The sequence below is a fragment of the Camelus dromedarius genome, chromosome 1, assembly GCF_036321535.1.
Source record: "Camelus dromedarius isolate mCamDro1 chromosome 1, mCamDro1.pat, whole genome shotgun sequence".
NCBI classification, from domain to species: domain Eukaryota; kingdom Metazoa; phylum Chordata; class Mammalia; order Artiodactyla; family Camelidae; genus Camelus; species Camelus dromedarius.
The window spans coordinates 39,698,532-39,712,274 of record NC_087436.1 but is presented as its reverse complement, the minus strand read 5'-3'; the positions used below and the strand labels follow the sequence as shown (position 1 = coordinate 39,712,274).

The window sequence follows — 13,743 nt, the reverse complement described above, 5'->3', positions numbered from 1 at the left end:
TAGCTGAGGTCTCTCTGCCTACAGCATTCCTAGCAACTGGGGAGCAAACCCTTCAATCCTAAAGTGGAAATCCGGGTGGCTTATCACAGTGTCCTCCACATGGCCCTTGTCAGTAATGCTGTATCACCCCAGGACCCCTGTGGGCCCCCAGCACATGGCTGTGCTCTTCCTCTCTGTTCATATTCTCCATCTTCTCTGTGATCCTGCTACTCAGAGACGCCAGGATATACCCTTCACTGAAAAAAGAGGCAAAGATATTAGAAGCCTTAACATAAAAGCTACTTTCAGGTCAGAATTGTGTTGTCTGAGCGTCTCCAACCACAACCTGGTCTGTGTGCTGTTGGGGCATTGGTTTTCCTCCATGCCTGCCCCCTGGGTGATAGAACAATGGTTTCACGTGCCCTTGGGTTAGGAACACAACTGCTTCACTTTATAACCATTGTCTTAGTCCACTGGGTGTACTATCACAAAATACCATAGACTGAGTGGCTTACAGACAACAGAAATTTATTTCTCACAGTTCCAGAAGCTGAGAATCCAAGATCAGGGTGCCTGCCTGGGTAGGCCTTTTTCCTGGTGTCCTCATAGGGTGGAAGGGTGAGGGATCTCTCTGGGGTGTCTTTTATAAAAACACTAATTCTATTTGTAAGGGCTCCACATCATCACCCGAGCAAATCTCAAAAGTGCCATCTCCTAACAGCATCGCAGCTGGCATTAGGATCTCAACACATGAATCTGGGGGGAACAGGTTTAGACCATAGCACCATCACACGTGAATGAAAGGGAAAGGCAGAAAACACAGAATTAAAATGTGCCTTCCCATCGCTCTGAGACAGTGCTTCTGCTGCTGTGTTAGATCCTCCCAAGACCTGGAAACTAGGAAAGCCCAAGAGCCTCTCCAGAGGGAAAGCGTCTTCCCTGTCCCTCCGCCCCCACACACCCCACCTGGCCCTCTAGAGAACACTCAGCAACTAAGGCCTGACCTTCCTCCAACAGGGGCCACGTCCCCTTCGAGCCCACCCGGGTTTCAGCGTGGGATGGGCAGACTTCCCCTCTCCCGCTCTGGACCTGTGAGGAAACACTTTCCACATGTTTCAGCACAAACGCACACTGCATTTGTTAGATATCAGGGCCATACAAGGCCAGTCTCCTGCAGGTGGGGCCAGAAGACTCAAAAGATTCAAAAAGGATGCATCTCAATATAGAAAGCACAACTGGAAAGACAAGCCTCTTCTAGAGGTGAGGAGTATCATTCATTCTGGATTTCAAGATACCAAGTCTGCCAGATGAGGGAACAGATAATAAAGAGGCTGCCAGTCTGGTTGCCTATTGAGGCTTGTAGCAAAGAAGGAAAAGTCTTAAGCTAATATTTTTCTCAGTGTAGTGAAATAAGAGAGTGCCTGCTTTAGAATCAGATCTGGGATAAAAGCCCAGCTTTTTGGTCAATAAGCTGTATGATGTACCGAGAGTTACTTTGCCTCTCGACCTCAGTTTCCTGATTGGCAGAGGGGAGAAAACATCATTACCTTATAGGATTTTTGTAAAGCTTTAGTGAACAAATAAACAAATCTCACCCCAATATAGTACCTGGGAGGTGGTAAGCACTCAGAAAACAGGAGCTGTGATCATCACCTCATATGGAATCTGATGGGGCCTGTTCTCTCCAAGGAGCAAGCTATACCTTTGTAAACAAGAACATTTAGACTTCTTCTAAGCTGCATCTTTTCTTGGTTATTTCTCACTATTGGGTAAGCTGTTTGAAAATTCAGGTTTTCTCAGTTGCATTAAGAAAAAGATTCAAGTCAGAATTAAAGTCCATGCAAGTGGCCAGGGAGCCAAGTGCCCACTAAGCAGGGAGAGTGTGCTCTGGGGTCGGTGACTGCAGTGCCTGCACAACTCACTAGCGCATGGAAATAAAGAAAAAGCTGGGGCTTTGGGCTTCTGATTCCTCTTCCTAGAAGACTGGAGTTTCTGGGTATTACTATATTAAGGAGGCTGCTGTTTTCTGCAATACCTGTATAATACAAGTGAAACACACCATGAGGTTTTCAGCGGGCTCAGAAGGCCAACATGAATACAAGAAGGTGGCTGGTGAGTAGCAAGCATAAGTGAAGCAGGCCCAGTGGAAGAACAATCCAGAAGCAATAGGGAGTGTCCAGGGCTGCGATGTTCAGGGTATAGAAGCACACGCTCTGGCCTAAGGGGGCGCACTGACAGCCTGGGAGTGTGGACCACGCATGGCTCCAGCTTCCAGTGTTCTCAAGAAAAGACAGATATCAGGACTTTTACATAAAATTTTCAACATCAGCCATTAAACTCAGTTTCATTCAATCTGTGCAAGCTCTAAAACTTGTGTGGGAAGAGTAGAGATGAGCTGATAAAAGTCAGAATACCAACACTCATAACTTCAGTTATTACTTCTCTTTATTAATACTTCTCAGTATTTTATGCACAGAGACTATTTCCTCACCAATGAAAACTGGGTTTCTAAACAATGGAGCAGGCGTGGGCCATGATCCAGAACATGCCAATGTGGAACATTTAAGACTCAGTGAGTGAACGTAAAAATTCTATTAGGTTTCAGTTAATCGTTTGTATTTACATTAAACCACATGTGTAATTACAAAAGTGATCATGTGAAACAAAGTCCTACATACTGATGCTTTTCCCTTCAAGCCCACAAAAGAGAGTCCTCTTTTATTTCCCCACTGCCTAATCTTTACTGTACCTCCATCCACTCTTGTAACCATTGTCACTTTTCCACGGTCAGTGCCATGGTCTCATGCACTCCATTTCTTTTAATTTGAAACCAGAACACAAGATCTAGGGACCTGAAGTTTGTTAAATCCCTTGACCCAGCTAAGTATACGACAGAGCAGTTCACAGCAGATGGGGGAAGACTGAACCTGGGGACCAGCCTTCCTCACTGAGAAGCAGCAGGGCTGAGATTCCAGCCAGGAGGGAGCACAACATCCAAAAGAAGATAACAGATGTAGGTGGAGGTCCCCAGAAGGGGTCCAGGCCCTTTGTGCATCTACCTCTTAGAGCTGCCACCACATAAATCCTCGGCTGACTCCAGTCAGGACCTACTCAGTGTCGCATAATTCAGTATTACTGTTCAGTATTATTATTGACACTGAGGCCCCATCTTTGATGAAGGTCTTTTCCGACAATGTTCTAAAAATAGCAAAAAATGTTTAATCTCCGAGAACCAGAGAGAAAGGGCTGTGTGACAAGGATTTCTATATTTACATAATGATTACTCTGTTTTCATACCTGAGTGGAGATTTCACATGCAACCATGACTCTGGTAGAAAAGCCATCTTCCAAGAGAAATACGCTGCTGAGAACTTCTGGAAGCACATCAGCCCTGACACCTTGTTGAAGGCAAATGTTGGACCCAATCCAAGTGGTTTCTAGAGGTTTCATCTGTCCTGCTGGTTAACTGGACAGAAACCACAAGGTCTGTAGGCTAATGAAAGGGAGCCCCATGGAGGAGGTTGTCAAAGCCATGGAGAGCCAGCAGTGAGAGCCAAGACCAGTGAGAAGACCACCACTTTTCTAATGTAGACCTCTTCCACAGCCACCCAATCCTTCCAAATTTGGGGAATCTGCTCTCATATGCTGCTGCTTTGTGCTCTTACTTCTTACCTCTCTTTCGGTTCCATTTTCTTCATCCCCTCTGTAAGTTTAGCTGAATTTCAGAATAAAGTTATGACCACAAAATCGAAACCAATATTTTAAAAAATCATTACAAGGCAGAGTACAAGTCTGCAGGGGCAGGGGGAGGGGTCTGAAAAAGGCCACATGCAGAATTCAGGAATACAGGACATCACAGAGCACTAAGTGGACACAGTGGAGTTTAGCAGACAACACAGGGTATTATGGAAGTATAAACAAAGAAACTAAAGGGCTAGACAAATTATTAAGATTATCATTAAGACTATTAAGACAGCAACCAGTCACTAAAGCCAGTTTCTCAAGGAGCAGCTGTTCTTAGGATCAAAAGTCTTCCTGCCTGCTCTGGGCCAGTGCAGTCCTGGCAGAAAGGACCCCAGAGTCCTGGACTAAGTATATAATTTATTTATTTCAGAACCTGTCTAAAGGAGTAAATTCTATCAGATTAATGCTTTGGGGGAATGTTAACCATGTGGTTTTGGATTTTCCAACTTTTAAAGAGAAAACAAATTTCATGTAAAATTACCAATTATTTCATGTTGGCTACCAATTCAAAACTTAGGCACTGTTCTTCCTAGAGGTAAAGGCTGAAGGATTCTACTGTACAGACTGGATATGGAGCAGAAATTAAAAATTAGTAAAATGTACAGAAGTAGATTCACTTTTATAATTTAAGGAAAAATGGGTTTTTACATTAGAATTAGGAGAAAAATATACTTAATGTCTTTGTGGCAAAGAATGTATACTTTGGCAAGAAAATCTAAGATATTTCTTTTCTTTATACTGATTAAAGATATTTTAAATAATAGTATTTTGGAGAAGTGCAGTTAAATAAACACAGTTAGGTATTTAACAAGGATACTACTGTCTTTTAAGTTTCCCAGATTTAAACAAGAAATATTTGTGTCAAGTGAAAGATAATGACAGATCTGGAATCTGACAGTCTACCCATAGAACATGGCTTATAGATTTCCTGGGAGATATTCAAATCCACTCTCAGCATAGAATGTTCTGGAACTGAAGAAAAGTTGCACTGATATCAGGAGTTCTCTCTTTCTGTTTAAGTCTGCCACTTCTTAAAATAAAACAGAATAAAGTGAATATGTTTGTCCTGGACATGGAAGACTAATTGAGTTTTCTTTGAAAATGACTTAAACATTTTGAGATTAAAATTTTTCCTAAGTTTTGTATTATTCTGAGTTCCAACATGATATAAAAGTTGCACACCATGGAAAGAAATCCAGTGGAGCAGAGTATCCCCATAAGAACATCTACTGAACCCCAGAAGATCTGTTTGTACATCAGATTGTAATTCATTTCGCACTTACCCAGAGCTCACTGCCATATACTTCTGATAAAACAAACTAGACTGTGAAATTCAGAAACTGCTAAGGTCAACTAGCAACACTGCTCAACACAAAAGAAAGCAATCTTGGTGCACCTGAGATGCCAAGGGACAGAGACAACAAAACCCACTTTTTTCACTTGCCTTTTATCCTGGGATGGGTGGGTCAAAATCATAAAGAATGTTTCCCAGCTGAACGCTTTGTTAAAAAACTCCTCAAATAATTTGTTTGCATTGAAAAAATACCACATACTACCACATTTAAGAAATATGTTTAAACTATAGCAAAAGGAGAAATAGGAAATGATAGGAACAAAAGGTAAAAGCCATAAATCAAATTTTAAGTCCATAAGGGAGTAGGGTATTGCCCAGTGGTAGATGCATGCTTAGCATGCATGAGGTCCTGGGTTCAATCCTCAGTACCCCCATTATAAATGAAAAAACAAACATATCTGATTACAACCCCCCCCCAAAAAAAAAGGTTTAAAAAAAAGATAAGGCTAAAAACAGAAAAAAAATTAAAAATAAAGTATAAAAAAATTAAATCCACATCTAGTGAATGCATGATGGTAAGAATCATGATGGCTACACAGTCCCTTCCTTAGTGGAGCTAAAATCTAATATAGGAGGGAAACAATATAAAGACATGAAATGATAAATAGTTTCACATGTTTAAAATGCAAACACTTCAAAAGGGAAAAATGAGATGAAGCAACACAGTATTAATTACCAAAATCACTACAAAGAGAAAAAGAATGACTTCAGCCTGAGTTTTCCCTGAGAAAGAGAATTTGAGCTTAGTCTTAGACTAGGGTAGTGACATACTATGTTCTACAGACTCGAATGTGCAAAGATCATGAAATTACTTTGCTCAAATCAAATATGACTCAAGTCTGTGTGGTTCTTTGCAGGCAGGTGACTGCCATTTCTATGCCAAGTTTGGACAGGAGAATCTTGGTTTATGCCAGAGTCCTGATACCCAAGTTTTCTTCTACTTGGTGAGACAGGAACCCCTTCATTCCTCTTCACACTGTGCCACCCAATCTCCTAACATTCCCAGAGAGTATCACTCTCTGTAGTGGGATGACTAGTGTTCCCCCATATCCATGTTTCCCTGAAATCGCAGAATATGACCTTATTTGGAAATAGGGTCTTTGCAGATGCAATTAGTTAAGGATCTTGAGGTGAAATCATCCTGGGTTTAGGGTGGGCCGCAAATCCAGTGCAAGTGTCATTATAAAAAGAAGAGAGGACACAGAGACATAGAGGTTACCTCATGAAGATGGAAGCCAAGGATGAAGTGATGTGTCTCCAAGCCAAGGAACACCAAGGATTGCCAGCAATCACCAGAAGCTAGGAGAGAGACCTGGAACAGATTCTCCCTCAGAGCCTCCAGAAGGAACCAATGCTGCTGACTTCTTGATTTTGGACTTCTGGTATCCAGAACTGTAAGAGAATGAATTTCTGTTTTTTAAAGTTAAGAAGTTTATGTGAATTTGTTGCAGTAACCCTAGGGAACTAGTACACTCTCCTTTTCTCTTTTTTCTCCACCTTCAACACAGTCCCCTTCCTGTTCTCCTTCAATCCCAAACATAAATCTCTCAAGGACTGTGACCTTCTGAATAAAACAAAATCTGGAAAACAGTTTGTCTATAAACAACTTCTACTTTTGGACTAGAAGGCATCCCTTCTCCCTCTTTATTCAAGGATCTACAAAAGCCTGAGAACCTGTTTGGACAAGGGAGGGAAAAAGAGATGACAAAATGCAAATTAATATTTTGTGTGGAAAGCATATGGGCAAAAGTGCAGGTTGGGAGGTACATATGCAAAGTACTGACTGGAAGAACCAGGATCAAGAGACAATGAAGGCATGATTCAAGAAATAAAAGAGTACTAAAGTAAGGAAACAGTCTAACATAAATTTAAAAGAATTGGGGAAATATTTTAAAACCACTGAACACAAGGCTAAAAGGCTTAGTCAGAGATTCCCAAATCTTCTCGGTTCCTGGTACCCTTTTTGTATCAGTAATTTTTTCACGGCAACTCTAGACCAAAAGAAGTGCTTAATATCTTCATTTATTAAGTAGTTAGGTTCAAACAACGTAATATATATTTATGTCCTAACAAGTTAGTAATTATTTGAAAAAATAAGTGTATATACATTTAAAGAAAAAATTCTATTTTCTTTCTTTCTTAAGCAATCACAGTTTTACTAATGGGATGTGTATGCCTCCTGGCCCTGCACAATTTCTAAAGAGTCAAAATCAGACTGGATGCCACCATCCTCAATTCATGTCCTGTACTGTTTTCCAAGAGGTACTTGCTTCTTGTCACAGCAATTGTTGAAAACTCACCTTTGAAAAAGTAAGATGTCACCAAAAGGAACTGTAGCATAATCAAATATTAATATTGCAAACTACCTTGAGATAGTAATTTCAACAGTGTGAGGAAGATGTACACTGTCCTTCCTTCAATTTTTACAAAAATTCTGTGGCATCTCTGTGAATTTACTGCAGTACTCCAAGTGTTCATCGTCTGGAAACCATTGGCTTAGATAATAATCTCTAATGACAAATACTCAAAGTTTTTGAGCAGAGAAATGACCTAATCTAAGCCATGTTTTAGGAAGATTTATTGATGACTGGAAGACAGATGAGGCTGAAAAAGAAGAAGACTAAAGAAGGGAGACCCAGAATTATGTATTTGGTTCTAAAGGATTTTTTTATGATAATCATTGCTTAATGTATATGAAAATTTCTTGTAAACGGAGGGCCTTTGAGTTGATTGGCAAAATTAGGAGTGCTATGTTAATGAGAGAAAAAAATTATAATGCAAGCACTGTGTTGGGTTAGAGAATGTGACTTATTAGACATAAGAGATGTTAAAATGTGAATAATATTGCAAATCATTCATTATTCTGAAACTGCTAGAAGATCCAGAGTTCAACATTCTGAAGCCCTCCTCCTTGGAGCAGACATTTGACAAATGAGTTAGGCAGCACCAACAACTCCATTCAAAATAGGGTCTCACATTTCTCCAAAGAAATATACAAATGGCCAATAAGCACATAAAAACATGTCCAACACATTAGTCATTAAGAAAATACAAGTCAAAACCACAGTGCAAAATCACTCAATTTTGACTTCATGGCCTCTAGGATGGCTATGATCAAAAAATTGGACAGTAAGTGTTGGTGAGATTATGGAGCTACAGGAACTCCCATACATTGCTGGTGGGAATGTAAAACAGTGCGGCTACTATGAAAACAGTTTGGTGGTTCTTCAGAAAGTTAAATGACCTTGTAATTCCATTGCCAAGTATATACCCAAAAGAAATGAAAACATAGAGTGACCCAAAAACTAGAACACCGCTGTTCATGGCAAGATAACTCAAAATGGTCAAAAAGGAGAAACCACCTAAATGTCCATCAACTGGTGAATAGATAAAAAATATGTGCTATATCCATACAATGGAATGGTATTCGGCCATAAAAAGAGATGAAGCACGGATACATCCACATGGACAAACCTTGAAAACACGCTAGTGAAAAAAGCCAGTCACAAAGGGCCATGTATCTTATAATTCATGAAATGTGCAGAATAGGCAAGTCCAGAGACAGAAGGTAAATGGGTGTTTAAAAATTAGGGTTTGTGAGGAATTAGGAGTAACCAGTGAGTATAGTGTTTCTCTTTGGGGTAAAGAATATGTTCTGGAGTTAGACAGCGAGGACGGCTGTGTAACTGGATATACTGAAACCTGATGAATTGTACATTAGATGGGTGAGTTTTGTGGTGTGTGAATTATCTCTATATATCTTTAAGCTGTCACTTAAAAAAATTAAAAATAAATCTTTAAGCTGTCACTAAAAAAACAAACAAACAAACAAAAATAGGGTCTCAAAAGCCAATGTCACTTGGGTTATAGAAAGATGGCCAGGTTTCTACTTTTCCTTGTGATGCCCTATTTTGAAAGGAATCATTTGCTCTGATATTAGCAGAATTAGCAGATATTAGCAAACTTCACACTCAGTTTGTATGTGTATACATGAGAGAAGTAAGGTTGCTGTTTATTTGACTTTCAGGGGAAATCTGAGTTTTGGGAGATGTGGGCAAAAGTAGTTTTAGAAGCATAGCACTAAAATTAAATGTACCATACAAATAAAATATTCTCCATGTTCTGTAGTTTTACTTTTTAACATAGAATTCTTCCTTAGCCAACCAAAAAAAAAATCAGTTTCACCAGAAAAACCAAAGGCTCAGAAGCCCGGGTTCTAGAAGCAATCCTGTGAGTAATTTGCTGTGCTCTTAGACAAGTCGTTTCTCTTTTCAGAGTGTCATGCTTTAGTTCTAGGATAGGATAGGATAGGATAAAATAGAATTTGTACTAGGACTCAAGATCACAAACTAGCTGCTCTGAGCTGGGTATGACATGCAAATAAATGTATTTTGCTTGACCCATTGTGTTTTCATTTTCTTCATATAAATTCATTTTAATGCTGACCCTCTTCGGATGGGTCACAAACTGTAAACGAAACCCAAACAGCTTTGCTTCTTAGTGCAGTAGTCTGGCCCTTGGAGGATTTGAGTTTACAACGCCTGATCTACATGATTGCTGAGCTTCCCAAATGCCTAAGTACCTCAGATATACACTGAGAAAGGGCAGAATGTGATTCGACATGTATATGTTCATGCATGTATATGTATTCATTCAATTCTATAAATAATTTATTTTGTTATTTTCCCTGTACATCTTTTTCTTTACCAAATACTATAACCCTGCTCTACAATTTTACTTATCACTCTAAGGCTTAACTACCTTCGTGATTATATATACGATTTTGTTTGAAGCAAATACCAATGTGTTTGGCAAAATAATGAATTATATATATGTAGATGTAATATATGGAACATATTTTATCAGCTAAGCAAACTTAAGTGATGTGTCAGATCACACATATCTTCACAGTAGATTCACTGAAACCATCCTACTCTGCATATGTTTTCGATAGTGTGATGACGCCGTAATGTTAAATATAAAGTGGATGGGGCTTCAGCTATGAACTTCAGGAAGAATTCTTTTTCATGAATATTTCAATAAATTATCAATAAACCATTGGCTAATTAGCCACTGAAATGCAACACACATATTTAAAATGTCAACATATATTTTAAAAGAAAAAATATATAATTTACTTCTCTAAAGCCAGTTTTTAGCTTTTTTTCCAGGATACGTACATATGGACTTGAGTTCATGGTTTGAGTACACAAAATTTTGCTTCTCACATTTTGTCATTTAGCCTGACATCCCAAACACTTTTCTATGTTCAACAATCTTCATAATTTTTACTTGATGACACCAGAATATAACATCATCCATCTAGACGTTGATTTACTTAAGTTTTACCATGTTTTTAGTATTCAACTTATTGCCGATTTTTCACTATAATCGTGGTTGCAATAAGGTTCTTTATGTTCATAGCTTTTTTTAAAACTTCTTTTGAGGAGTTTCCTCAGGGTAAATTCTCAATAGTAGAATTACAGAGTCAGAGAGCATAAACTTTTCTATGGTGTAGGATATATATGTATATATCCAAATTACTTTCCAAGAGGTATATGAATTCACATTTAATGTATCAGCTTTATTGGGAACTTGCCAGCATTCAGTTATTATCATTTTTAATGTCTATACTAATTTAAAAGATGCTAAAATGGCCTCATTATTGTTTAAATTTGCCTTCTTTTGAATATTACTAATGCCAGAAATTTTAACATGGGACTCGGTATACTGGGTCAAACAGATAATTTTTCTTTTCCAAAATAAAAAGTAGAAATGCGATACCCTCGTGATGAGTCCTAACGCCACAGGGATGCTATAAAAAAATGAGATGAGAAAGAACTTTCCTCAGTTTATCCCAACATGCACTGCTATCAACATGATAATTTATCATGAAATAGCCAACTACATGGAATTATTTTTTTCTAAAGGTGATACCTATAATACACTCAACTATCTAATATTCAAGTATATTCTAGTATTCTAAATATACTCAACTGTCAAATAACTCTGTTCATGGTATTTTCATTTAGTTCTTTCTTTCTTTGTTTTATTGGTTTTTGTTTTTAATGGAAGTACTGGGGATTGAACCCAGTACTTCATGCATGCTAAGCATGTGCTCTACCACTAAGCTATACCCTTCCTTTGCATTTAGTTCTGGAATAGTTCTACATACTTGATCTTCTAAATAAGATGCATTTAAAGTTCCTTCTAATGGCTGTCTTGAATAAACAAAGTGTTTTTTTAATAGGTTGGGTTCATAATAACTGCGAAACAACTCAGGAAATTTTATGTAGCTTCAACTTTACAATTGTAGCTAAACACAAAATATTCTTAAGAGGGTTACAAAGGCAAGATGTTCTCATTTGCCACCAGCAAAACACATACTTTCTGTTTTTCCTTCAAGTGCTTTTGCAGTTGGATAGTTCTTTGTTTATTTGGTTCATTGCAGCTATGTAGAATTGATTTCCAAAAGCCTATTTGTCTAATTTTGACTTAGCAGTAATTTATGAGAAGAGTGTGTTTCCCACATAAAGGATTATCACACAAATGACAATTTGCAGATGTCCCGATATTATTTTTCTGTGTAGTTTGCTTTAACCAAAATCATAGATAATAATAATAAATAAATAATAAATACAGCACATTTAAAGATAATAGTCATGAAATTGGGTTCCAGATTTGAAAAAAATCTAAACATTAATGTTAGTTATCTAACTTTATTTCCCATTATTTTTCTTTAAAATAGTGCTTTAAAGTGGACTGATATTAAATATGTCTTTATAATGCTGAAAATGAGGTAAGTTTCTGCACTAAGTATGTAATTTGCAAAAACTGTTCTTTATTTTTGTTTGGTAGGCTTCCATATGTCCTTTAAAAAAACCCTTAATTGCATTTTGGAAGAGCTGTCAGGCACAACAAACATAGTTCCTAAGATTTGTACTACAGAATATAGTTTCTGAAAAAGAACTCAGTAAGTGTTTCACATAACTTTTTGAAGAATACGCCAAAGAAAATAATGTCCAATCAAGGATCTTTTTTATCAACTAATATTACTTATAGTTAAAGATTAAAATGTTTACATTTAAAGAATAATCTATGGCAGGTACATAATGCATTGATTACTGGAGAAGAAAAGGAAGGAAGGAAAGAAGGGAGGGAGGGAGGAAGGAAGGTGTGAGTATTCTAATAAATAAGAATTATTTATATAATAATTAAATGAATAGATCAAATTTGAAAATATAATACTATCTCAGATGTTGAAAAGGCTTTTGATTAAAAGAAAAGTATATTAAGCTTGGAGTAAAATTTGCCATTTTTAATGGGATAAATACAACCTATAAAAAAAAAGTTACCCAATGCCAAATACCAGAGGTATCCTACTCATACTGGAAACAAGCCAGTACTGTCACCTATCAATACCAAAATTTTATCCTGAAATTTCTGTTTACTGCCAAAAATAAATCAAAAAAGAAAATAACAAATATATATTTCAATTGGAAAAGAAAGATCAAAGTTACAGTTTTTTATGCTATGTGATTGCCTAGGAAACTTAAGAGATCCAACCATAAAACTCTTAGATTTATTAAGAAAATGCAAAAAAGTAGCCAAGTAAAACTACACAGAAAAATAATTTTGAAACATCTACAAGTAGTCTTTAGTGTGACTAATCCTTTGGTGGGAAACACTTCTCTTATAAATTACTGCTAGTCAAAATTGACAAATAGGTTTTGCTAAAATCAAAGGCATATTCTACATAGCTGCAATGAACCAAATAAATGGATTAAAAATGATCTAAATGCAATAGCACATTATGAAAAAGCAGAAATATTCCAAATATTTAGATTATAATAATCAACAATAATTTTAAAAGATCCACATTCACAATAGCAAAAAAAATACATGAAATATGAAAATATAAGCTTAATATGAATGACCTATGAAGAAAACTTTAAAAATATTGTGAGATAGATTTTTTGAAAAGATTGGAACAAATGCAGGCATATTCCTGAATGAAAGACAAAGCTCTGGATACATTAATCATCCCCAGATACTATACAGGTTCAAGGAAATGATAATCAATAATTATTAGTAAATACTAATATAAATCAAAGTAAAACATAAAATATTTTGGTGCCTGAAAAAATTTTGAAATTGAACATTTTAATTTAATGCTATTTATTCATTTTAGAACATACTCAATAATTACATAAAGAAGGAAATCTTATTTTGAGAAGTTAAGAATTGATAATTTTCCAGAATATACAAAAGTAGTAGAAGGATTTTTCTAAGCAACTGGAGACAAAGTTTGTATCGTTATTTTGGATTTGGGGATTATCTCATCTATAATTTCCTCTGATTTTTGTGCCTTTTAGATTTTCCTTTCAGCTCAAAATACTTGAATTGTTCTATCGCTTTACTTAAAATGTAGAATTCAACAAGTTGGTTAATTCCTCCAATTTTGATGGCTTCATTATTAAAATGAGATGAGAATTGGATAACACATTTAGCAACTGGATGCCCTCCTTTCTGCTGCACAAGGAACAAGAATTGTTATTAAAAATAAAGTCCAGTTAATTGATCTGCAAAAATTTTAGAGGTCGTCTTCTGTTGTTCACATCAGACCATGTTTTTGGCCTTTCAATTACAGAGTAATATTAAAAGAT

At 36.8% G+C, this 13,743-nt stretch overlaps 1 long non-coding RNA gene across 2 annotated transcripts in view; it reads right to left on the bottom strand.

Annotated features, from left to right (window-relative positions):
* The window catches only part of LOC105093636 (uncharacterized), a 697,614-nt gene that overhangs the window by 504,648 nt on the left and 179,223 nt on the right, over nt 1–13,743 (bottom strand). For both annotated transcript variants that reach the window (XR_010377608.1, XR_010377607.1), the window contains one exon: nt 6,297–6,469. This is a non-coding gene — a long non-coding RNA (uncharacterized LOC105093636). The remainder of the gene's footprint in view (nt 1–6,296; nt 6,470–13,743) is intronic.